The sequence below is a fragment of the Diceros bicornis genome, chromosome 28, assembly GCF_020826845.1.
Source record: "Diceros bicornis minor isolate mBicDic1 chromosome 28, mDicBic1.mat.cur, whole genome shotgun sequence".
In the NCBI taxonomy this organism is placed as follows: Eukaryota; Metazoa; Chordata; class Mammalia; order Perissodactyla; family Rhinocerotidae; genus Diceros; species Diceros bicornis.
In genome coordinates, this window is record NC_080767.1 from 29,608,384 (window position 1) to 29,633,212 (window position 24,829).

The 24,829-nt window shown below is 39.7% G+C and overlaps 1 pseudogene; it reads left to right on the forward strand.

Annotated features, from left to right (window-relative positions):
* The first annotated feature begins 12,928 nt into the window (after nucleotides 1-12,928).
* Nucleotides 12,929-13,931, forward strand: LOC131393699 (olfactory receptor 1J21-like; annotated as a pseudogene).
* Nucleotides 13,932-24,829: the final 10,898 nt, after the last annotated feature.

The window sequence follows — 24,829 nt, forward strand, 5'->3', positions numbered from 1 at the left end:
TCCCTGGGGGCCAGCTCCAGAGATCTGTGTCTATGACCCCTTGGTCAGTGTCCAATCCTGTTGCCTGGTGACAGCTCGATGCCCAGACTCCAGCTTTGGGGTAGGCACTGGGAGAGAGGCTTGAGTGTGGCTCCTGGTAGCCTCATAGCTGACACACTCTCCTGTAGCTACAACCTGTCATGTGAGCTGGAGTTGGCCATCTGAGTCGGCCAGGAACATTTTCAAGGCCAAGAAAAACAAGGCATCCTGAATCATCGGAGTAAGTGAGTTCCCAGACCAGGGCTGGCAGGGGTGGGCTCCTTGGTGGTCAGAGAAGCTTTTCATCTAAGTGCAGGTATGGGGAGTCAGACAGCCTGGAGTAGGGATCTCAGCTCTACTGCTGGCCAGCCCTGTAATGGGGGGAGTCACTTCACCTCTCTGGGCCTCAGATTCCCCCTCTATGAAATGGAGTGCTGCTAAAATGATCTATTAGAAGGCTGGAGTGAATGGTGTACGGGTGACCAAGTACTTAGCACAGTTCCTGGAGCAGAGTGCAGTGAAGGTAAGGGGCAGGGATAGGCAGTATCCTTGGGAAAGACCCCCCCAAGTTAAGCTGGCCCTTTCATCCAGCAGCCAAGCCCCCAACAGGGAGCCCAGTACCAGCAACAGCTCCCATTCTGAGTCCTGTGAACAGGCTCATGTGTGGCCCCTACTTGGCAGTGGGGACTTTGCCAACACACCCAGTGTGCACTTGGCTGGTCCTCCAGCTCCAATGCGGAAGAGGGGCACAGTTGAGAAACATTAATGTCAAATTTCATGCAGCTGCCAGTGCCAGTTGCCAATGCATCCTGGGCTGTATTAGACCACATGAGACAGAGGTTAGTTAGGAAGAGGGAGGATTTGGGGGAGATCATGTAACATTTGTACAAAGGGAAAAAAATGTTTACTATTTGGGGAAGGCCAATATGTATTTGTTGTAAATAGCAAATCCTACGCTTAAATATTATATTAAAACCCTCTTTCTCGATAGACTTGGAATTGCAGTTTTGTTCTTTCATTTCCTATGTTAATTTAAACAAGGTGCAGACTTGCTCTCATTCCTAATTCAAGTAAGAAGTCTTGCAGAGCTGTCGGGTTATTTAATAGATAGAAGCGTTTCAGTATCATTAACCTGGGTGAGGAGCTGAGACTATCCTTCAGAACTCCTAGGATTGACAGGTAGGAGGTACCTTCACAGGGCATAGCAACACCTTCTGAAATTTGGGTGTCGTTAAATATTACATTGGAAGGATCATTTCCTGACCCAGGATGGTGGCTACTTTTCTACAGTTTTGGAGGAAGAGGAACATTTTCTATTCGTCTTGCTGAGGTTTCTTTTGACCAACAAATAGGAACCTATGGATTTCAAGGTCAAACCCTGGAATTCCATCAGCACTAAGTGGGGAAAAATTGTAAAAACATGGAAATGTTTAATATGAAAAGGAATAGGCCAGGGGAAGATTATTAGCCAGTGGACTAAGGGCAGGCAGGACTTTGTCTCCTCAATCTCTCTCTAGGAGGCCAGTGGTTGATCTTTAGCAAAGATTTGAATTCTCCTGGGATCCTTGCCTCTGATCTCAGGGTTCCCTTTCCTTCTGGTTTCATACCCAGGGGAAAGATTTGTGATGCAGAGTTTAAGGTTACAGCTGGGCCTCCTTCCGTAAGCATTTCTGCTACCTATTAACTAGGATTTCCAGCATCCCTGGAACTCCTTGTATAATTGATTTAACCGAGAAATGCCCCAGAATGCCCCAGCCCCTCTTCTAGGCACATCATGGCCTCTCCTCCCTGGGTGGGGCCTCATGAATACGCGGTGAACTCTGGTTTGCCAAGATAAGGGCACTTATAACATACCAGTGAAAGACCCCTCACACTCTCCTTTTCTGGCCAAGGTGAAGTCCATGGCCATATGGTTCTGAGGTCCACCATCTTGGGCAATCACCAGTTCGGAGACTCAGTCATGTTTATACTGACTTGTCCCAAAGAGGTAGCTGGGTCAGAGTCTTTAAAGCTTACAGCCACCTGGGATTATTTTCTTTGTCCAAGTCTGCAAGTTGATTTTATCATTGGTGTGTGAGCCTTTCCAGCGGGGAGGGTTAAAGGATGAGGGATGTTGTGTAGGAGAGATGCCACCAAGACTGATAATCCATGAACATACACAGACACAGCCTTATCAATTACATACTGAAGTACACCCAATCCAGGTGGTAAATGGGCATTGAATTCACCCAAGTGCCCTCCCTGGGCTTCCCCATGATTGACATCTAAAGAGTTAACACCTGGCCCAGGTGTGAGCCACTACAACCCTGCATGGCTTCCAGCCGGCACCTTGTTAAGTTATTTCAACATCATCCGCTGGATACAATCCATAAAGGCAAGAGCCAGATAAATTGCTGACTTTGAGTTATCCTCCTGCCTTCCTGATGGCTCCAGGTGTCACTCAGACACATACCCAGGCTCACCTCTGCCAGAAAGCCTCTTCAGTGCAGCCTAAAGGCTGAGCACACACCTGGATCCCAACAGCCTTGGCCCTTGCTGATTTGGCACAGCTGTCCTGGGATGTGATTTCCCGAATGACGGGCAGGCATGGCATACCAATATGGCAGAGGAAGACATACATTGTTGCATCTTTGGGCTTCCATTGGCCAGGAGAGCAAGGACAGTCACACATAATAGGCCCACATTGCAGTGAGGGTGCATCTCACTCAGTCTTTGACAGGGAATCTTCTCTTTACATCTGAGACCCCATTACCAAACCAAAGGCCCAGGGCAGCCAAGGTAGTCACAGGCCAGTGCAGGGTGGCCCCTGCTCCTGAAGGGAGAGTGTTTCTCATGCTCAGCTTTGCTCTGTGGGGCAGCAGGACTCCTGCTGTCTTTGAAAACAATGGGAAGGTGTTACATCAGGTCCGGTAAGAATGTAGATGTCCCAAAATGATTATTGGGCTGGAGGGAGACAGAAGCATGGTGGCCTGATGTCTCCTAGGGATTGCTTTCCCTGGGAAGACCCAGGCCTCCAGTGGGTTTTAAGTGTCTAGCTGTAGGCAGTGTGGACACCTCAGTCTGATTTCTGCACAAAAGTTGTCTGTTTGATTTTGATTTTTTAAGAATTCCATTCTGGCTGCCGGCTCTTCAAATGGTTCGTATGAAGTGGGATATGAAGACAAGGGTGAATCCAAAGGCTTTACAAACAATCATCCTCTCCCATTTGCCTATAAATTGCACCTGCAGATATGTTAAAAGAGCTGGGGGTGGGAGGCCCTTCTGCCTTGGCTGCCTTTGGCTCATGGCCCTGGGTCATCCTGTTGCATGGGCTTGCTCCACTGCATCCTGAATAATCTTCTGATCAACATTTTCACAAAGTCATCTTGAATATTGACAGATAACCCTTGAGGGAGGAGGCGCTCCAAGTCAGTGTTTTCCTCCTGAGGGTGTGACCAGCTGGGCAGTTCATACAGAGACTTCAGTAACTCTGGATGTGGAGCAGAATAATCATGCCTAGTGACTCCTGGAATCCCATTTTTATTCCCTTGTTCCCTTCCATAGGTGAGACAAGCATGGGAGACAGCAAATTTCTGCTGCTACCCAGTTGGTCATGATATCATGCCTACATTTAAATAAGGCAAATATTCAAACTCCATTTAAATTAAAAATCCAGCAGAGTCCTACATTTTGTTTTGCCTTTGTGCATGTTGAAAACAAGGGAAGCATTTATCCTTCTAAAACCAAGATGTTAATTTAAATATCATTACCTGGACTCCAGTTAACAAGTCAGAATTCTAGAATTATGTATCCAGAAAAATTATCCTTCAAAAGTGAAAGAGAAATAAAACTCTCTCAAACAAATAAACATAGAGAGTTTGTCACCAGTGGACCCACCTTGAAAGAAATGTTAAAAGTTCTTCAGAGAGAATGATACAGGTCAGAAACTTGGGTTGACATAAAGGAAGAGTTTTAGAGAAGGAAAAAATGATGGAAAATAAAATATTTGATTTGTTTTTAATTTTCTAATAAATAACTGTTCAAATTAATAACAGCAACAGTGTAAAGAGAGATAATAGCTTGTGGATAAGTGATATGAATGACAGCAATAGTCTAAGTGATGGGAGGGAGGAATTGAGAATACTCTGTTATAAGGTACCTTTGCTCTGTATAGTGTTATTTGAAAGTAGAGTTACATTAATTTTAAATATATACTGCAAACTCTAGGGTAACAATTAAAAAAAATTAAGAAGTATAATGGATACACTAAGAGAGGAAAGGATCTAGAATGATATAAAACACTCAATTAAAACCAGAAAAGGTAGAAAAAGAGGGAGAGAGAGAAAAAAAAATCAAGTGGAGCAAATAGAAAACAGATAGAATATGGTAGATAGTAATTACCTATATCAATAATCACTTTAAATTTGAATGGACTAAATTCATCAATTAAAATACAGAGACCATCTGAGTGGGGAAAAAGATAAGACATAACCATATGTGCTTCTAAGAAGCCCACTTTAAACATAAGGACACTGATAGATTAAAAGTATAGGAGTGGACACAGAGAATTGGAGAAAATATTTACACATCACATATCTGACAAGGGATTAACATCCAGAATATAAAAACAACTCCTAAAACTCAACAACAACAGCAAAAAAACAACCACCCTATTCAAAAATGGGCAAAGGACTTGAACGGCATTTCTCCAAAAAAGATATACAAATGGCCAATAGGCACATAAGAAGATGGTCAAATCACCAATCATTAGGGAAATGCAAATCAAAACCACAATGAGATACCACTTCATATACATTAGGATGATTATTAGTAAAAAAAACCCCAGGAAACAACATATGGCAAGGATGTGGGGAAATTGAAACCCTAGTACAATGGTACTGGTGCTGGTGGGAATGTAAAATGGTTCAGCCACCATGAAAATATTATTGCAGTGCCCTCAAAATATTAAAAATAGAATTACCATATTATCCAGCAACTCCATTTCTGGGTATATACACAAAATAATTGGAATCAGGGGCTCAAACAGATATTTGTACACTCATGATTATGGCAGTATTATTCACAATAGCCAAAAGATGGAAGCAACCCAAGTATCCAATGACAGATGATCGGGTAAACAAAATGTAGTATATGTGTAAAATGGAATATCCTTCAGCCTTAAAAAGAACAAAATTCTGGTACATGCTAAAACATGGGTGAACCTTGAGGATACTATGCTAAATGAAATAAATCAGACACAAAAGGAGAAATATTGTATGGTGCCACTTACATGAGGTACCTAGAATAGTCAAGTGCATAGAGACAGAAAGTAGAACAGTGCTTACCAGAAGCTGGGGGAGTGGGGAATTGGTAGTTATTGTTTAATGGGTACAAAGTTTCAGCATGGAATCATGAAAAAGTTCTGGAGATACAGTGGTGATGGTTACACAACAATGTGAGTACTTAAAACCATTGAACTGTATGCTTAAATGTGGTTCAAATGGTAACACATGGAAGACATAACAATCATTAATATGTAGGCACCTAACAACAGAGTGGTTAAAACTGGTAGAACGGCAAGGAAAAAGAGACAAATCCGCTATTGTTGTTGGAGATTTCAACACTCCTATATCAGTAAGAAACAGATCCAGCAGGCAGAAAATCAATAAGGATATAATTGAACTGAATGGCACCATTAATCAACTGGATCTAACTGACATTTCTATAACACTTCATGCAACAATAGCAGAATACACATTTTTCTCAAGCTCACATGGAATATTCACCGATAGCCTGCATTCCAGGTTATAAAACATACCTTAAAAAATTTAAAAGAATAGAAATCACACAAAGTATGCTCTTAGACTACAATGGAATTAAAGTAGATATCAATAGCAGACACATAGCTGGACAACTTCAAAATATTTGGAGATTAAACAACACACATCTAAATACCACATGGGTCAAACAAGAAGTCTCAAGGCAAACTTTTGAATATTTTGAACTAAATGAAACTGAAGACACAACTTATGAAAAGTTGTGGGATGCAGAAAAAGCAGTGCTTAGAGGGAAATTTGTAGCTTTGAACGCATATATTAGAAAATAAGAAAGGGGCCGGCCAGGTGGCCTAGCGGTTAAGTGCACGCACTCCGCTTCAGCAGCCCAGGGTTCATAGCTTTGGAACCCCAGGCACGCACTGATGCACCGCTTGTCAAGCCATGCTGTGGTGGTGTCCCATGTAAAATAGAGGAAGATGAGCACGGATGTTAGCCTGGGGCCAATCTTCCTCAGCAAAAAGAGGAAGATTGGCAATGGGTGTTAGCTGAGAGCTAATCTTCCTCACCAAAAAAAAAGGAAGTAAGAAAGATCTAAAACTAATCATCTACCTTAGGCAACTATAAAAAGAAGACAATATAAACTTAAAGCGACAGAAGAAAAGAAATAATAAAAATAGGAGCAGACATCAGTGAAATTGAAAACAGAAAATCAATAGAGAAAATCAATGAAACCAAAAGTTGGTTCTTTGACAAGATCAATAAAATTGATAAATCTCTAGCCAGGCTATCTAGGAAAAAAGAAGTCCTTATGAAGCACAGTGGTTCAAGGAAGCATCTCGCTGGGGGACTTGGAAGTGGCAACTGACCCAAAACACACCAGTCCCATAAGCTACATGTTGAGGTGCCAAGAAGGCCTTGTGAAGCCCGGGCAGGGACATAAACTGTGTTCCCTCATCTGTCAGATAGTCATGGAGCACCTACTGTGTGCCAGTGCAGTGAAGTGAACAGAGCAGACACCACTCTTCCTGTTCTCATGGAATTTATGTTCCAGTGAACGGGGGCAGGTTTTGTACATGGGACACCTACAGGGAAGTGTGTCAGCCTCAACAAAGAAGGTGGGGGGAGTGATCAGACCATTTACTGAGGGCTCCTTCTGATGGAGGCTCTTTGTCACCCTCTGCCAAGAGACCAGGACTGCCACTGCCAGGGCAGCCAGAGTCGGGATGAGGGTGTGGGGCTGGCCTCTGGATGGGCAGGGAACAACACAGGATCCCAGCCTCCCACAGGTGTGCAATAGAAGAGTGATGTGGAAGGAAAAGCCTAGACTTTGATTCTGCTGTATATCCACCTATCCCCACCACCATCTCATCCAGCCTAGGCACCTGACTGGACCAGTACTAGGAGGATTTCTGTCAGTCTCTGCACTTTATTAGCCTAAAGCTGTTGGTGGCCTATGTGCAGCTCAACCTGCCCAGATTGGACCTGGAGCACCACGCCAACCTTCTCCTGGCCCAGATGGAGCATCCAGAGCCTATTTGGGCAGAGCCTGAGGGAGAGGAGGGTTGGGGTACATGTGCACATTTGAGAAGGTGGATGGGGTTGGGACACACAAGGAGAAGCCTCCTGATGTTGGGCCAGGAATAAAAAGTAGCCTCAGACCACTCATCTGGTAGACTGCAGTCTGAGAAGACTTCCTGGGGTGGGGACTGGGCTGAGACTTCTCTTAAAGGCAGTGTGATGTTTTCTGTATTTGGAAAGGCAAATGGAAAGCTATTCATGTTGATTAATATTTTCCCTCTTCCACTTCTAGTGCCAGCTCCAGGGCTTGGTCTATTACCAGCTTCACAGCTAGAGCCAGCTATGGTGTCAATACCAGCATCAGCACCAGAACTAGAATTAGTCCAGAGCTAGAACCAGCTCCAGACCTAGAGTCAGATCCAGTACCGCCAGCTCCGCTGCCAGCTCAAGTTGATGTTAGCACCAGTTTCAAGCTAGAGCCAGCCTCAGAGCTAGAGCTAGCTCCAGAACCATCTCTAGAGCTAGAGCCAGCCCCAGTGCCAGAGCTGGAGCCAACTCCAGAACTGTTTTAACCTGTTGTTAAAGCAAACAGATTAGTTGTTGTTTCTGGAGGATATCAACTGGGAGGGGGCTCAAGGGAACTCTCTGGAGTCAATGCTTTGTGTATTGATAGGTATTTGTCAAAATGTATTGACTAGTTCAACAATATCTGAGCATACAGTTGCGTGTAAAGTATATATTATAATAAAAATATAAAAAGAATAGAGACTGTTTAGTTTCCTTTCACCTTTATGAAGTAAAAAACAGCCAAGAGTAATATATGGTGATGAAAATAAGATTTACCTTTGGAGGAAATGACTGGGAAAGCCATGATGGAGGATTATTGCTTTATCTGGCTGATAATTTCATGGGTGTGTTTCTTTTGTGATAATTCATCAAACTGTGCACGTAACATATGCTAATTTTTCCCTATGTTCTATTTCCATTAACAAATATTTATTTTTCTAAAAAGCATCGTTTGAATCTACCCATGGGCTCCTCCGAATCCTGCCTGCCTGTCTCCTCTCAAGAGGAAATGAATAGCCTGAATTTTATGTTTATGATTCCATTAAATTTCTATAGTTTTATTTCTATGTGTATGTATCTCTCTTTCTGTCTCTCTGTCTCTCTCTCTCTCTCTTTCTCTACATGAGTGTGTTTATACATATTTATGTACGTGTTCATATGTGTATATATACATGTACACACATACATACATACACACAAATACATACAGATGTCTGCTTGTGCTGCCATAACAAAATACCATAGACTGGGTGGCTTAGATGACAGAAAGTTATTTCTCACCGTTCTGGAGGCTAGAAGTGCAAAATCAAGGTTCTGTTAGATTCAGGTTCTGGTCAGAGCTCTTTTCCTGGCTTGAAGATGGTTGCCTTCTTGCTGTGTCCTCACACTGCCTATTCTCAATGTGTGTGCTTGGAAAGAGAAAGCAAGCTCTCTGGTGTCTCTTCCCATAAGGACGCTAATCCTATTGAATCAGGGCCCATTGGTATGATCTCATTTAACCTTAATTGTGTTCTTAGAGGCCCCATCTCCAAATACAGCTACCCTGGGGGTTAAGGTTTCAATATATGAGTTCTGGAGGGACACAAACACCAGTCCACAACAATACATATACACATAAAATCTCTGTTTGTTTCTGCATTTTGTCATATTGTTGGAGTCACATTTTTTCTCTCAATATTTCATTTCTGTAGTCCACTGATGTGGCATACAATTGCTCTACAATATTCCTTATGTACAAATACCATAATTTAGTTGTTGGAATTTTTAAATTTTTTTCTGCTATTATGAACAATGTTGCTATAGACTTTCTTATTTATGTCTCCTATTGTACATGTGCAATATTTCTTCAGGATATAAACCTGAGAGTGGAATTTCACAGTCCAAGGCAATGTATATTTTCAACTGGAAGATACAATGTCATATTGTTTCTCTATTAGAAATGAATAAGACTTCCAACTAATACATGCTAATGTCAAAAAAGAGCAACCTCTTACTTAAATTTTCCCATTGATGAGTATAAAATGGAAACTTATTGAGGTTTCATCTGTCTTTTCCTGATTATTATTGAGTTTGACCATCTTTTTATATGATTATTTGCTCGTTTGAGTTTCTTTTCTCTGAAATACCTATTAATCTCACTTTGCCTATATTTCAATTTTGTTGTGTATGGATATGTAAGTGTATTTTTGTTATTAAGAGACACTTTTTCTCATAATGTTTTATCAAATAAGAAATCCTGCAGAGTCACGGATTTTATTTTTATCTCCATGCATGTAGGGAAAGAGGGAAGTGCCAATGATGTTCTTCTGGTTTGAGAAGGAAGTCTTGTTGACTCTTGACTTTTAGGAACACAGGTAGGTCAATTGTAGCATTATAATTAGGGCAACAGATGATCAACCATGATCCACAGGACCTAGAATCCATTTCTGAAATCTAAATACCTTACAAGACTCGTCATTCAAACAGCAGTTCTAAGTATTGATTGATTTAACATTAAACAGAACAAATTAATAGCACATGAATATTCACACATCTTCATCTCCGATAACAGCACCTGATATTCATCTTCTACCTGGCTTTGAAAAAATGGAGTTGGAGATGTAGGCAATAAATTTGGAATCAATTTTGTAAGGGGTTTAGTGGAAAGCATATTTTGAATGGTTAATCTATGGTATTGTGAGAAGCTTACACCAAGAGAATGCTGACTCCATAGCCCTTGGGCAGGAGACCAAGATTTATAGAAACTGTGGTCCGTTTCACAGGGTCTGTCTGTGGTGATGGGATATAAAGTCTCTCAATCTTTTATTCAGAGAATTAAAGTATTAGAGTGTTTCTGGTGTTCTTGAAATAGCAAGTGGTTCAGAAATAAGAAATTTTGGTTAACACACTCAGGCTACAGTTTGGTTTGTTATGGACTCCGAGTCACATTTTCTCCAAGGACAAAAGAGACGGCAAAAACCTTTGTGAATCACCAAGTTCCTAGTAGCTGCTTTGTGCTTATTATCATTATTCCTCCAGGCGTGAACTCTCCTGTTGCCTGCTATCAACAAACAGCTCTTCCCTCGAGGAAACCAAAGGTAAGGAAGCAATTATTTCCTGCTTGTCTCTAATCTGTAGCTGGGGGTGGAGCACCCCTCTTCACCCTCAATGATCCTCTCCATGACTGGTAAAGATAGAACCTACACCCATCACTCAGGAGTTGTAAACAGGTGTGTGTCCATATATCTATCTTGTTTGGTTTTGAACTGATAATGCTTCTCCCTGTTGCAGTGCATCTTTGAGACCCTTAGAGACTCCACCTGCTGCATTGTGTCCTGTGTCTTCTAGGGAGAAATGGAAGAGCCTTCCCTGGCCTTGTAGCTGAAGGTATATGTGCTCATCACCTAAGAGGCAATGTCAGAGCAGGAGTAGAATTCATATTCAGTAGGGTCATTGCATGTGTTTATGTGTGTGTGTGTTTGTGTCTACCGCTCTACTACTCCTCACACCAGGGTATAACAGACTGCTCCATGTAGAACAATTTATCTCAAACTGATATTTTATCTAATTTTTGAGAGAATAAAAAACCTATCACTTCTTGCTTATCTTTCATCCCCCACTGTCTTGTTGGTTTTTCTTCCAAATTTTATTCCAAATTGCAATTATCTTCATCTCTGCTGCTATGATCTGGGTGTAAGCAGGTATTGTTTTGTACCTGAACTACTGCAATAGCCTCCAGTTAAGATTCCTGCTGACAGTCTTGCCTGTAATCTGTTCTCTACCCTGTAGCCAGCATACTGTTTAAAATTTTTCATTCACTTCTTCACTTACAACTTTTCATGGGTGTTCTATTGCTCTGAGAATAGAATCAAAACTTTCCTTTATAGCAGAAAACAACTTACATAATCTGGCTTATTAATTAACGTTCCCATGCTGACTATGCTCCTGAATTTTCTCTGTTCCTCAAATACCATAGCTCTGTCCTCTGCAAACAAGTAGAATGCCCATTTTTATAAACCTCACACAACTGGCTCTTATTATACACGACTCATTGTAAAGAACTCGTAAGAAAAGTCTTCCTCACTACCTTAGACTCTTGTAATTTGACAATATCTATCAAAATTGTGAGTGTATATATCCCCCAATTCCATTTCTAGGCATTTATCCTACATATATATGTGCTAATGTCAAAAATGGCATATAGACAATATTATTAATGAAATATTGCAGGAAATAGAATGATATTAGAAACAACCTGAATGTCCGTCAGAGAGCTAGTTAGCACTTTCTTGTGATAGACTGATTATTATTAACATGATAATGACTAGCAACACTGAATGTGTAATTCATCTCAGGTAAAAATATTAAAATAACAAGACTTTTAATGTAGTGGACTGACGAGGGTAGGAATTATAGAGATAATTTCAGTTCCAATTGGGAGAATTGGTACATAACGTAAACTGTACTTAACCCTCAAGATGAATGATGAGTCCTACAGTGAGACAGTTTCTAAGCTCTCATAGCAAAGGACCTTTAGAATGAATCTTTATACAGTGTGTGGATTCTATTTTTTAGTAGATAAACCATAATGTTCTCTTTCCCTATCATTTTGTGAGTGTTCCCATGGGCTAGTCTAAGAGTAACTGACCTGAAGAAGAAAGAGAGAGAAATGATAGTATTAGCAAAGTACAAGAAGTGTTAGAATATGACAAGAAAAATATCAGTTATCAATCATTGGCATAAAACTTAGGTTAGTAACTGTGAAAAAGGAGTAACTATGAAAAAGTTATTTGAGAAACTACGCTGGACAGACACTTACAAAGAGCTTATTCTTTGGCAGATCCAGGATATGAGTGGAAAAGTCAAAGTATTTCCCGGTATTCTGAGAATGTGAATAAGAATGATCTGTGTAGAACTGAGGGAATAAGGAGGGAATTTGGATAAGAAACACATATTTTCCTCCACATTCTGTGAAAATTCCTTTATAAAGAGTGATGGTAGACAGAAAGTGTTGAGGAGTGGGAAGGAATTTTCCTAAAGGAAGGACTGATTGCTACATTACAAGGTCTGTCACTGGATCTTTTATATTATTGACATAGCTTCTTGTCCTTAATGCTCTTGCCTTGACCAGTTACCTATGATGTTTCCACCAAGTCTCCAAATCCTGATTTCTGGGAGATCCAGAGTAGCCCATTGGGTTGTCTTACCTTGCTCCAATCCATGGAAATAAAGCATTAGCTGAAACATTTGTGAGTGGCATGGTGAAGGTTAAAAAAGGCCAACAGACCAATTAGAGAGCCTCTACTAGTGTTTTTAACAACTGGTTACTGACTTAGCCTTGCACCACAATTTCCTAATCTCAGGTTTCTGTCATGAACTCCTGGACTCCTCAAGTTTGAGCCTGATCTGATCTCATCACCATGCTGATATTTCATGGTTTCTCCAAAAGTGATTGGGCTGTTTTCTAGGTGGACGCATAATAACCTGATGTCATATCATAACTAGCCCATTAGCGGGACAAAAAGCATGAGCTATTCAGGTTAAAATTCTTGCACTGATTAGTTCCATGTTTCCATTATGTGATAGTCATAATGATTTCTCACTCTTTCATGTTTCCATCTAGTTTTTTTTTAATATCCAGCAAAAGAGAAGAACATGAGGAGGGATAATCAGAGCAGTGTTTCTGAATTTCTCCTCCTAGGGCTCCCCATCTGGACAGAGAAGCAAGGCATATACTACACTCTTTTCCTGGGCATGTACCTGACCACTGTTCTGGGGAACCTGCTCATCATCCTGCTCATCAGGCTGGACTCTCACCTCCACACTCCCATGTACTTCTTCCTCAGCCACTTGGCCTTCACTGATGTCTCTTTTTCATCGGTCACAGCTCCAAAAATGCTCCTGAATATGCAAACACAGAGTCAATCCATCTCATATGCTGGGTGCATTTCCCAGGTGTATTTTTTCATATTGTTTGGGTCTGTTGACAGCTTCCTTCTCACATCAATGGCCTATGACAGGTATGTGGCCATCTGTCACGCTCTCCACTACACTATCATCATGACACAGAACCTGTGTTTCCTGCTAGTAACTGTGTCCTGGGTCCTATCCTGCACTAATGCCCTTTTACACACCCTCCTCCTGGCCCGTCTCTCTTTCTGTGGAGACAACACTCTCTCCTACTTCTTCTGTGACCTCTCCACCTTACTTAAGCTGTCCAGCTCAGACACCATAGTCAATGAGCTGGTTATCCTCACTGGGGGAGTGTTGGTCATTACTCTGCCATTCATATGCATCCTGGTCTCTTATGGCCACGTTGGGGCCACTGTCCTTAGAGTCCCCTCCACCAAGGGAATCTGCAAAGCTTTGTCCACATGTGGCTCTCACCTCTCTGTGGTGTCTCTGTACTATGGAGCAATTATTGGACAGTACTTTTCCCCCTCATCCAGTAACTCCAATGACAAGGACGTCATTGTGTCTGTATTGTACAGTCTGGTCACTCGCATGCTAAATCCCTTTATCTACAGTCTGAGGAATCGGGATATGAAAGGAGCTCTAGAGAATATACTAAGTAAAGGAACATTTTCACCATGATGAGCATTGTTTTTCCTGTTGATTGGATATAAGACCTGCTCCATCCTGCACATGCACCATGAGCATCCTTCCTCTCTGAATAGCTGCTTTTTAGTGATGTGACACTCTTTTTTCAGTCTCTGTTTCAGCTTGGACTTAGCTTTCCTCTCTGTTCAGTTTTTGTTCATTTTAGAGAGTCATGGGAAAGGCTTGCTAAAAAAATACCTACACAACTATCTTTTCCTAAATGCTTTTCTTTTTCCTTTTCATATGGCATCCTGTGTCTTATAAGCATTTAAAATTTTTAAGCAGTCACAGCCTTTAGTCATTTTATTTTACTTTTTTTTATAGTTTACAAATTTTATATAGCAAAGCTTTTCCCTTCTCAAGATAACAAAAATATTCCGTCTGGCAGTTTCATGATTTTATTTTTGTGTTTAATTTTGTAAAATGTTTGACATTTATTTTTATGAATGACAGTAATTAGATATTTAGTTTTATTTTTGTTTCTAATTACTTATCAATTGTCCAAATTTCTGTTTCAGTTACATTTATAAAGTTATGGTGACATGGTATGTCACTTTATTTTTTCCTTAAATTGAGTGTACCTAGCCACAAATTGAAATGAGATGATTTTCTGTAAAAGGCCAGGGAAATTGTCCAGACAGGACTCGTACTGGACCCTGGTGGTGAACTCAAACTTGACTGTAGCCCTCTGTGTCCTAGGATGGCCAATTGGGTGCGAAGCATGGTAATGATTGTAGAGATTTTCAAGTGGCTTTCCAAGTGATGATGTGATTATGAGTGATCTGTCCAATCTGATAAGGGGGTTCAGTCTTTCAGGGTATGGGACTAAGAAGCTCTAGTAAAAATATCCAGAAATCTGGGCAACCTGAATTGAACTCAGGCAGGACTTAGTGTAGTTTAATCTAAATATATCTGAATGTTTAAAAAAGTATTTCCTTGCTCCAAGTTAAAAAATATAGTGTCATATGTTTTCATCTGAAATGGTAAGGTTTTGTCTTCGGTCCTTGAGAAAACATCCCTTCTTAAGACAAACGTAGCTAACTTTATTGCTATAAGCTGATACCTGTGACAAATATTTCCATATCTATTATTTCATTTGATCCCAGTAATTGGTATAAAAGAGGGAATTCATATTAAGACAGGCTTATTAAATTGCCCAGTGACAATAAACTAGCAATATTTAGTGGAGGTGGTACTCAAACTACTCTACATGCGAGGTCAAATCCTAAGTCCTTTAAATCACTTGAATATTTTTTAAACTTGAACAATATTTTTATTCATTTTACTTGGAAAATTTATTTAAACTTTAAAATTTTTTAAATGGTTTTAAAAAAGAGCATATATAGTTTAAATATATATGTCTATTTGTATATAGTATGTTGTATGTGTATATATGTGTATGTGTTTTTATATATATGTGACATATACTCATGCTTTAAAGAATAATATTAGAAGAAAAACTCATTTAACAATCTCTAGGCTTAACTAGTAGAAAACTAACAATATTGTTAAGCCCCTTATGTCTTCTCCTCAATTATGTCTTCGTCTCCTCTTGAAAATACCCACTATCTTTAATATTTTCAATATTATTTTACTTTTCTTTACAGTTTTAACACTTCTATATTGATCCTTCAATTTTGCCTGTTCTAGAACTGCATTTATATGGAATAGTATTATATTTATTTTTCTAAGCTTTGCTTTTGTTGTCTAATATTGTCCTTGTGAAATTCAGCCATAGTGTATAGTATTCCACTGTAAAGCTATCACACACTATCTATTCTATTTTCTATGGCTATGTTGTTTGTTTCAGCATTTTGCTATTACAAACAATGCTGCCACAAACATTTTTGTACATCATCTTGTCCGTATATGCAAGAGACTCTGTAAATTCTATACACCGAAGAATTACTAGATTGTAGGCATGTGTATGTTCAACTTAACTATCATTACTAAGCTCTTCTGTAATATATTTATACCAAGAAGCCAGTCTGAAAATGCTGCATCATATGATTTCAACAATATGACATTCTGAAGAAGGCAAACTATAGAGAAAGCAAATAGATCAGTGGTTACTAGGGGTTCAGGGCTTGAGGGGGAGAAGGATAAATAGGTAGAGCAAAGGGGGGATTTTTAGGGCAGTGAAACTATTCTGTATGATGCTGTAACAGTGGATACATGTCATTATGTATTTGTCAAAAACCGAAAAAAACTGTACAACATAAAGAGTGAATTCTAATGTTAACTATGGACTTTAGTCAATAATATATCAATGTTAGTTCAGTTGTAACAAATGAATTACACAGATGCAAGATGTTAATAATTAGAGGAACTGGGTAAGGGCAGGGGAGAAGCATTCGGAAACTTTCTGCTCAATTTTTCTGTAAACCTAAAACTACTCTAAGAAATAAAGTCTATTAATTGTTAAAAAGTATTCCTAATTTAAATCTCCATCACCTGAGTATGAGAGTTCCCAATACTTTACTTCTTCAACAACACCGGGTATTGACAGATTTCTTAATTTTAACAATTCTGGTGAATAGAAAATTATATCTCATGTGGTTTTACTTTCTGTTTCCCTGATTATTTATGAGGTAGAGCATCTTAGCCTATTCTCATTGGATATTTGTGGCAGAGATGGCTTGCTGTCCACCAAAATTTCATGACCTACTTCCCACGTGTGAAGTTGTCACTGGGAGGCAGCTGCCATATTTGCTACTAATCTACGTGTAGATATGTGACACATTCTCCCCTATGGAAGAGAATATGTCTTATTTCCTGGATAGAATTTTAAATAAGAGTGTTTCTTCTCTATTGTCTGGAAACAAATTGCCTGCTGCCCTGAGAGATAATTGAATCTGGTCCCTGAATTACTACATAGTAAAATGCCGTCAACTTAGTAGAAGACCCACACTGGACCAGTAGAACAGCCATCATTATCCTTATTGAACCAAATTTTCTTTTGTGAAATCCATGATTATTTCCTTTCCCTGCTTTTTATTGGATTGCTTCTCTTTTATTTATTATATTTGTAAGACAGACTTCATATAATCTGGAAATAAATCCTTTGTCAGTTGTATATATTGCAAATGCCTTCCATTATTGGAAGCTTGTTACTTTTTTTTTTTTACTATTTATTAATGTCTTAATTTTAATGTGATTACAGTTATTAATGCATCATTTTGTGATTTGTGTTCTCGACTTTAACATACTTCCTTGAGGAAGCCACCTTGAAAATGTCAACCATTCCATTTTATAGACAACAAGGAAGGGATGTGGCATCAGGAAAAGTGCAGGAAAAGGCTGAGGAAGGGTGGACTCAGATTTCTTGTCAGAGGAAGCATTTTGAATTTTTATAAATGGTAGGAATACCTCAGTGGAATCCCCTTTAGCACAATTAACTACAGATAACTAAGCATTAGGTGGGTCTACCCTGTACTCTTGCGTAAAGGATAGACTTGTTTAGCAAAACAAACTACAAGACTGATACAGTACTATAGTGTCAGTGTCAGAGGAAATGTCATTTAAACTGAGAGATATTAATATCAATTCAACACACACACACACACACAAACACCTTATGACTAACAGGTCCAATGAGCTAGACATTGTCCAGAGTCTGGGGGAACTCTGTAACCATGCAAAGTCAACTGAGTCTCTGGAGTAAAATGCATGCCCCTGACCTAATTAACACTGTGTTATAAGAAGCTGAGCTAGATGTTATCAGAATAGAATAATAAAATATCAATAGTATGTGCTTAGATAACAACTCAACATGATCCATTTTTTTATTGATGTTTTAATAGTTTATAACATTGTGAAATTATGGGTTGTACATTTTTGTTTGTCCATCACCATATGTATGTCTCCCTTCACCCTTTGTGCCCACCCCCTACCCCCATTGCCCCTGATAATCACAATACAGTTTTCTCCATCCATGTGTTGGTTTATATTCCACATATGAGTGAGATCACACAGTGTTTGTCTTTCTCTTTCTGGCTTATTTCACTTAACATAATACCCTCCAGGCCCATCCATGTTGTTGCAAACGGGACGATTTTGTCTTTTTTATAGCTGAGTAGTATTCCATTGCATATATATACCACATCTTCTTGACAGGATCCATTTTTTTATAGCACTTTGAAGATATCCATACCCTGATAGGGTTTTGTACTGACATTGGATAGCAAATCATGTACTTTTCAGTGTGGTTTAAATAAAATATATCTGAATTTTTAAAAAGAAAAAAAAGGACTTCCCTGTTACACGTACATAAAGATATTGTGCTATATTTTAACATAAAATTTTAAAACTTTGCCTTCAGTTCTTGCAAATCCTTGAAATATATGGAGTTGATTGTTTTTAATGTAGTGTAATGTAGAGACTTATTTTATTAAGTTTTTTTCATATTAATAATATTTTGTAAATTAATTAATTTTAAAGAGTTTATTTATTTCCATTATTGTGCAATAGAAGTCCTTGACTGAAAATGAAAGAATCAATTAGGTAATTTCATTTTTACTGCAAAAAATAGATGCAGATAAATGATAGGTAATCTTTAAGTGGAAGTGTATCAGTAAGGATTTGTTCAGGAGAGTAGAACAAAGTGCTTGCCTATGAAACTGTTGCAAGAGCTGGAGAAAAGAGGTCGAAGTTGCTCTTGAAGATTAAAAAAGCTAAAACTAAAGATTTCGGTCTAAAGCATAATATATACAGTTTCACAAGGTTAATGGGTAGTAGCTGCAAATATCAAGAATCACTGAAAAAATCCCCCAAATGTCTCAGCCTGCAGCAGTAATGCAGGCGGCTCTTAGGAGCTCAATGGGAAACTACTGTGACTCTCACATCTGCCTATATTTCTGGCTATAATTACCACCAGAGAGTAATGGCTTCTTGTCTTCTGTCTTCTAACTCTCTCATGAGTTCCTCTCATTGGAAAACATTAAACATGAACAATACAGAAAAGAAAAATCTGGAAAATGTAGTTTCCAGCCTCACCACTGCAATGCAGCAGAAGCCTTAGAATTGGGTGATGATGATGCTAAGTTAACAACAGACAATGTAGTATAGGACATAGGTCTAGAAACAGGGAATGGGTAGGTGGCTGAAAGAGTGCCCATATGCAAGTCCCAGGAAAAGGATGAGAGATGCATGGGACAGAGCCACCCTGGATGATCTCACTTTAGATCAGCCAACCTTCAGCTGGTCACAGAAGCATGAAGGAGACCAGCCAAGTCCAGGAAAACCACCATCCCAAGCTAGATAAGCCTAAGCTAGATCAGCCAACCCTCAGATTCATAAATAACATAAATGGTTATTGTTGAATGCTGCTGAGATTATGCTGTCATTTGTTATCCAGCATTCTTGTGGCAAGAGCTAACTGATACACAGGGATCCAAAAAAGCCCTTATGTCACAAGGGCAAGCCTAACATCAATGGAGTGGAAAAGCATATTTCTGCAATGGAAGGGAGGAGGAAGGAGGAAATCTTTTTTAAAATAATAATCCAATATACCACACTTAATACCTGGAATGTTGCACAAGTACTTCTCAGGACATGTAATTTTTTCCTGCTATTCATTCAAAACTTAATGTTTTCTTTTGCTACTGAAAAAAAAAACTCTTATGGACCCTATAAATTCTCTTCTAACCCTTAGGTATCAGAAAGGGTAAATGTTACTTTCTATCAGAAATACTGTCTCTGTAGTTAAGTTTCTCTTTTCCTAATTGGATCTGGCTTCAGGCAGGAATATGCAGGTCCAGAGAGGAGTCATAATATACATTATCTCTTTTACCCTCATTTTTCTCAAGTCTAGTTGCAGTTGCTGAACTCAACTTCTGGAAACGCAGCAAGGAAGAAAGATGAGAAAGAGGTGACAATAATATGCTTCTTTGGTTGCTACCACATTAAGGAGGTTTTGACTTCTGTTGACCTGCATGATGGTCAAAAGTGACTCATTCTCTTGTTGTCATTTCCAGGCAAGGGGATATTGAGAGACTTCCAGACCGTCTTCCCACACATTGTCTGTGATATAACTGAAGTAAATTTCACCCTGTGAATGCTTCCCCTGATAGCCCCTGTTTGTGGTGGTTCATTCTCTACAGATCTCTTATTCTCTCTTGGAGTTTCCTAGACTTACTAAGGGGTCTTCTTGAGAAGAATAGAAAATGGCTGCATATCACTTCTCTCTCACATAATCCACCTGTGGTCCAGAGGAAGCATTTTTGCTTTTATTGCCTCATCATAAAAGAAGTGAAAGTATTTCCTGAACATAATTCTCTTCCATAATTCCAATTCTCCCTCTCTCCCCTCCCATTTCATCTTTCCTATTGCTCTCATTCTCATAAAGGGAAGGAACTTATATCAAACGCTTTAAATGGTTCTTTTGAAGCTGCTCCCATTAAGCTTGAAGTGAGGACAAAAACACCACCCATCTCTGTTGGGAGGATTTGGGTTTCACTGTGCAGCTTTCTCAAAAATAAACCTCTTTACAAGAACCTCTCATCTCCAGCTCTTAGTGCTTTTTCGATCCACATCTAGGTGGAGAAGCTCACGAGTTATGAATTGATTATTGGGCATTTCCTGTAAACATCTTCATTTTGTGTCTTACAACTCACTTTGGTACCTGGTGTCTATCAAATTCGGGTGCCACAGTTGAAAGTTCCAGTTCACCATCCTGACACATGTTGCTCCCTCTTCCTGTGCTCATTGGGACAAGCTAGGATTGTGTGTGTCTGGATAATTCTGATTTAAATCTCAGGTAAAGGAACACCTTCTCTGGGAAGTTTTTCATATCCTCTACCACTACTCTGAGCTAATTATTCCTCCTCAGGACACAGAATTCCACATACACAATTATAGACCTTGGTTGTATCGCTCTGGAGTCAGAGAGCCAATGTTGAAATCTTCCTTTCACTAACTGTGATTTTAAGGCAGTCTTCACCTCTTTGAGCCTGACTTTTCCCAATACATCTCTTAGAGTTGTTGTCGAGGTTAAAGGAGTTTTAGTGCATATTAAGTTCTTCAACCAGTACATGAGACAATGGGGGTGACAATTATTTTGTTGCTGAATATCTGTATGTGTTTGGGAAGAAAGAAAGTGTGGGTTGTATTCCTGAAGGAGAAGAAAGTGGTGTGTTAATTTCTATAGAAGGAAAGTAAAATTTAATATGTTCTCCTTGAAAGTTCTAGAAGGGCTCAGGGGCTTGGATGCCTGGGCGCCCGGGTGAAGGAGAAGTCATATTGTCACCAAAATGGAAAAATCTTTAGAAATGGAGGTGTGAAAGGCCAAACACATTTTATAATAACTTAATATTGGGAGAAGGGCGGCCCTGATGACTTCCATTCAATGATACGAGCCAAAGTGACATCATAGCATCCTCAACGTGTTTTAAATCCCCATTATCCAAGAAAAGAGCAAATACATCCTAGAAATCAGGCCCCCTTTTACTCGTCCCCCTAACAGGTTCAAGAATAATGTCAGCAAATATTTTAGAATAACAGCTGTGGAAGGAAAACAAGTGAATTATACTTTTAATAATTTGTATTTTCATGTTATTGAGGAAATAAGATCATATGGGTATTTTAAAATAAGGGTAAGTATCTGTTGGAAGAATATGTTTTCTTATTCAAGAGTTTTCTCAAGGACCTTTTCATGTCTTTAGCTCTCAGGCTATAAATTCAACATGGGAGTGACCACTATGTACATCGATGAAGCAATTGTCTTGTTGTTGGATGAGGGAAAAAATATATAGGCCAATATTTGTCCCATAGTAGAGTCAATACTGAGAGATGAGATCAAGAATTGGACTAGGCTTTGCAGATGCCCTTGGTAAGGGAAACGGGAGGATGGTGGCCCCGATACGGCCATAAGAAACCAGGATGCCTAAGAATGGAAACACAATTGTTGTTAATCCCACAGTAAAGATTACCAATTGGTTGAGGGAAGTGTCTGAGCAGAACAATTTGAGCAGGGCAGCAAGGTCACAGAAGAAGTGAGGGACAGTGTGGTCAGCACAGAAAGACAGCTGGGCCAGGAGGAGGGTGTGCAAAAGAGCACAAACACAAGCAATGAGCCAGGACCCAGCAGCACCAGCATGACACAAACACTCTGACTCATGATGGTGGTATAATGCGGAGGGTGGCAGATGGTCGCATACCTGTCATAGGCCATTGAAATGATCAAGAAACTGTCCAAAGCAGCAAAGAAGATGAAAAAAATATGTCTGTGAAATACACCCTGCACAGGGGATGGATTTGTATCTAGTCTGGATGTTCATCAGCATCTCTGGGACAGTGACAGATGAGAAAGTAATATCAGTGAAGGCCAAGTGGCTGAGAAGAAGTACATGGGGGTGTGAAGGCAAGAGTCCAGCCTGATGAGCAAGATGATGAGCAGGTTCCCCAGTACCGCGGTCAGGTACATGCCCAGGAACAGGGCGAAGAACACATTCTGCTGCTCAGGCCCGATGGGGACCCCCAGGAGGAGGAAATCGGACACGCTGCTCTGGTTCTCCCTCCTCATATTGGTGTATCAAGCTGGAGGGACTGGTAGAGAATGTTGAAGGGAAAAGGAATGTCTCAGGATAAGACAATGATAATTGTGGCATAGAATAATGGAGACGTTCTTTTGATTTAGGGAATGTTTTCATTCGTATTTTCCTATATTTGATGTATATATTGCTGGATAAAAGTAGAAAAATTGTAGTTTTACAATATACAGCAACTGTCTTTCTCAATCTGGTCCCAGTCTCTGTAAATGATAATCCTAACAGTTAATGTTTATTAAACATTTTCCTTACACGCTGATCTAATACCTTCTATAGAGTAATTGATTCAACTGTTTTAAGTATATGAACTAGGTAGTTATTGTTGTTATTTCCACTTTTAGGATGGAATAGCCGAGGCTGATAGTTTCACAGTCACTGAGGTAAGAAGACAGGAAGCTAGGATTTGCACCCAAGCATTTTGACTCCAGAGTTTGGTCTCTGGAAGCAAAACAAATTATTTGACATCAGAAATCTCATTACCCTTCGTTAATTCTGTGTGTAATGATCTGTTTAATTCTGTATCCTCTGCTTGTCTACACATCCCAGATTATTTCTAATTTGTTCATTGATTATAGACTCAGAATCTATCGCAATTAATGCATACACATATAAGTTTGTTCATCAAATATAAGATATCACCTCCAAATTAAATTAATCATGTCAGCGTCTTTAAGAAACTTACATCAGGCCTTGCTCAAGACCCTAGTTTAACCTGATAATCCTGTGGTCCCATATTATTTAGTTGCCACATAGCATTGCATTCAAAGAAGTAGAATCTAAAAGACAAATATAATTTTTTTTTCGTGAGGAAGATTAGTCCTGAGCTAACACCCATGCTAGTCCTCCTCTTTTTCCTGAGGAAGAACGGCTCTGAGCTAACATCTATTGCCAATCCTCCTCCTTTTTTCCCCCCCAAAGCCCCAGTAGATAGTCGTATGTCATAGTTGCACATCCTTCTAGTTGCTGTATGTGGGACGCGGCTTCAGCATGGCGGGAGAAGCGGTGCGTCTGTGCGCGCCCGGGATCCAAACCCGGGCTGCTAGTAGCAGAGCGAGTGCACTTAACCGCTGAGCCATGGGGCCTGCCCCCAAATGTAATTTTTAAAAGGAATTCTAATGTTTATAGTGTCTCTAAAATAGCCTATAAGAGATTTATTTCCTAACCTAAATCAATATTTGTCAAAATAACTAGATATTTTTCAAAAGAAAAGGTGGAGATTCACTACGACATACCTAAGCTGATTATAAAGATATATTAATTACAACAGATAATGTATTTTTACAAAGATAAACCAATAAAACAGTGGAGGGAAACAGAGAGCCTAGAAACAGACGTTTATAATGAGGACTTGGCCTCACCATCACTTTGCTGGCTGGATTCAGAAGGGAACATGGTACAGTCCTGATTCCTCCACCTCCAAATGAGTGAAAGGAAGAGTGTAATTATGAACCAACTTAATCCAGTAGGTGATTATTCATGTTAAATGATAACTTTCAATGACTACAGCCAAGTAGTCAACTGGCTCCCTCTGATGTCTGGAATCAGAAATCAAATCAGAATATTTGTGAATGCTTTACCATTAGGGCTCCCAGAAACAGATGAAAGATAGTTTGCTGCTTAGTCCTAGAAGCAGAAGGCTTTCTGCAGATTTCAGCAGAATCACAACAGAACCAACCCTGACCCCACAATATTCGTGGATTGTGGAAAATGAGTGATGGAATACTCTCTCTAATTTTCTTGAGATTCTTCAGATTTCCTGGTCCATATTCTTGGGCTGGGGGGGCATGCAGAACTAAGGCCGTGTAGTGTGATTTCCAGAACAGCATTGAGACTTCCACATCCCCAGCCAAAACACCACTCTCAATAGGCAGCTGGTACTGAAATTCTTTCAGCAAGAGAAAAAAGGCTGTAAGGTCTCAGCTATGGATGAGGTTTAAAAGTAAGTATTCCTGGGAGAGAGAGCATCTGGCCAGCACTCTCACTGAGATGGAATGGCTGGGAGCTGTTCATATTTGGGGACCAGGTTTAGATGGCAGAACAAGGGCATTGACCTCCTCAGGCAAAGTGGGGAGAGGAGAAGGTTGGGGATTACAGGCAGAATGAAAGCAGAGGCTGCAGACACTGAGAAGAAACTTACTGTCTTTCCAATTTGGCTGAGATGATTGCTATAGGGCTAGAAATAGTCGCATTGTTAATAAAATCTGATTTAACACCTAATTTTCACTAGGTGCTTTTCAAATACTGTTCAATTTTTCCCACAACATTTCAACATAGGCATTCTGATCCTCATTTTAGAGAGGAGAACATTGGGACTCAGTGATGAAACTTGCCCAATGTTATAGCACT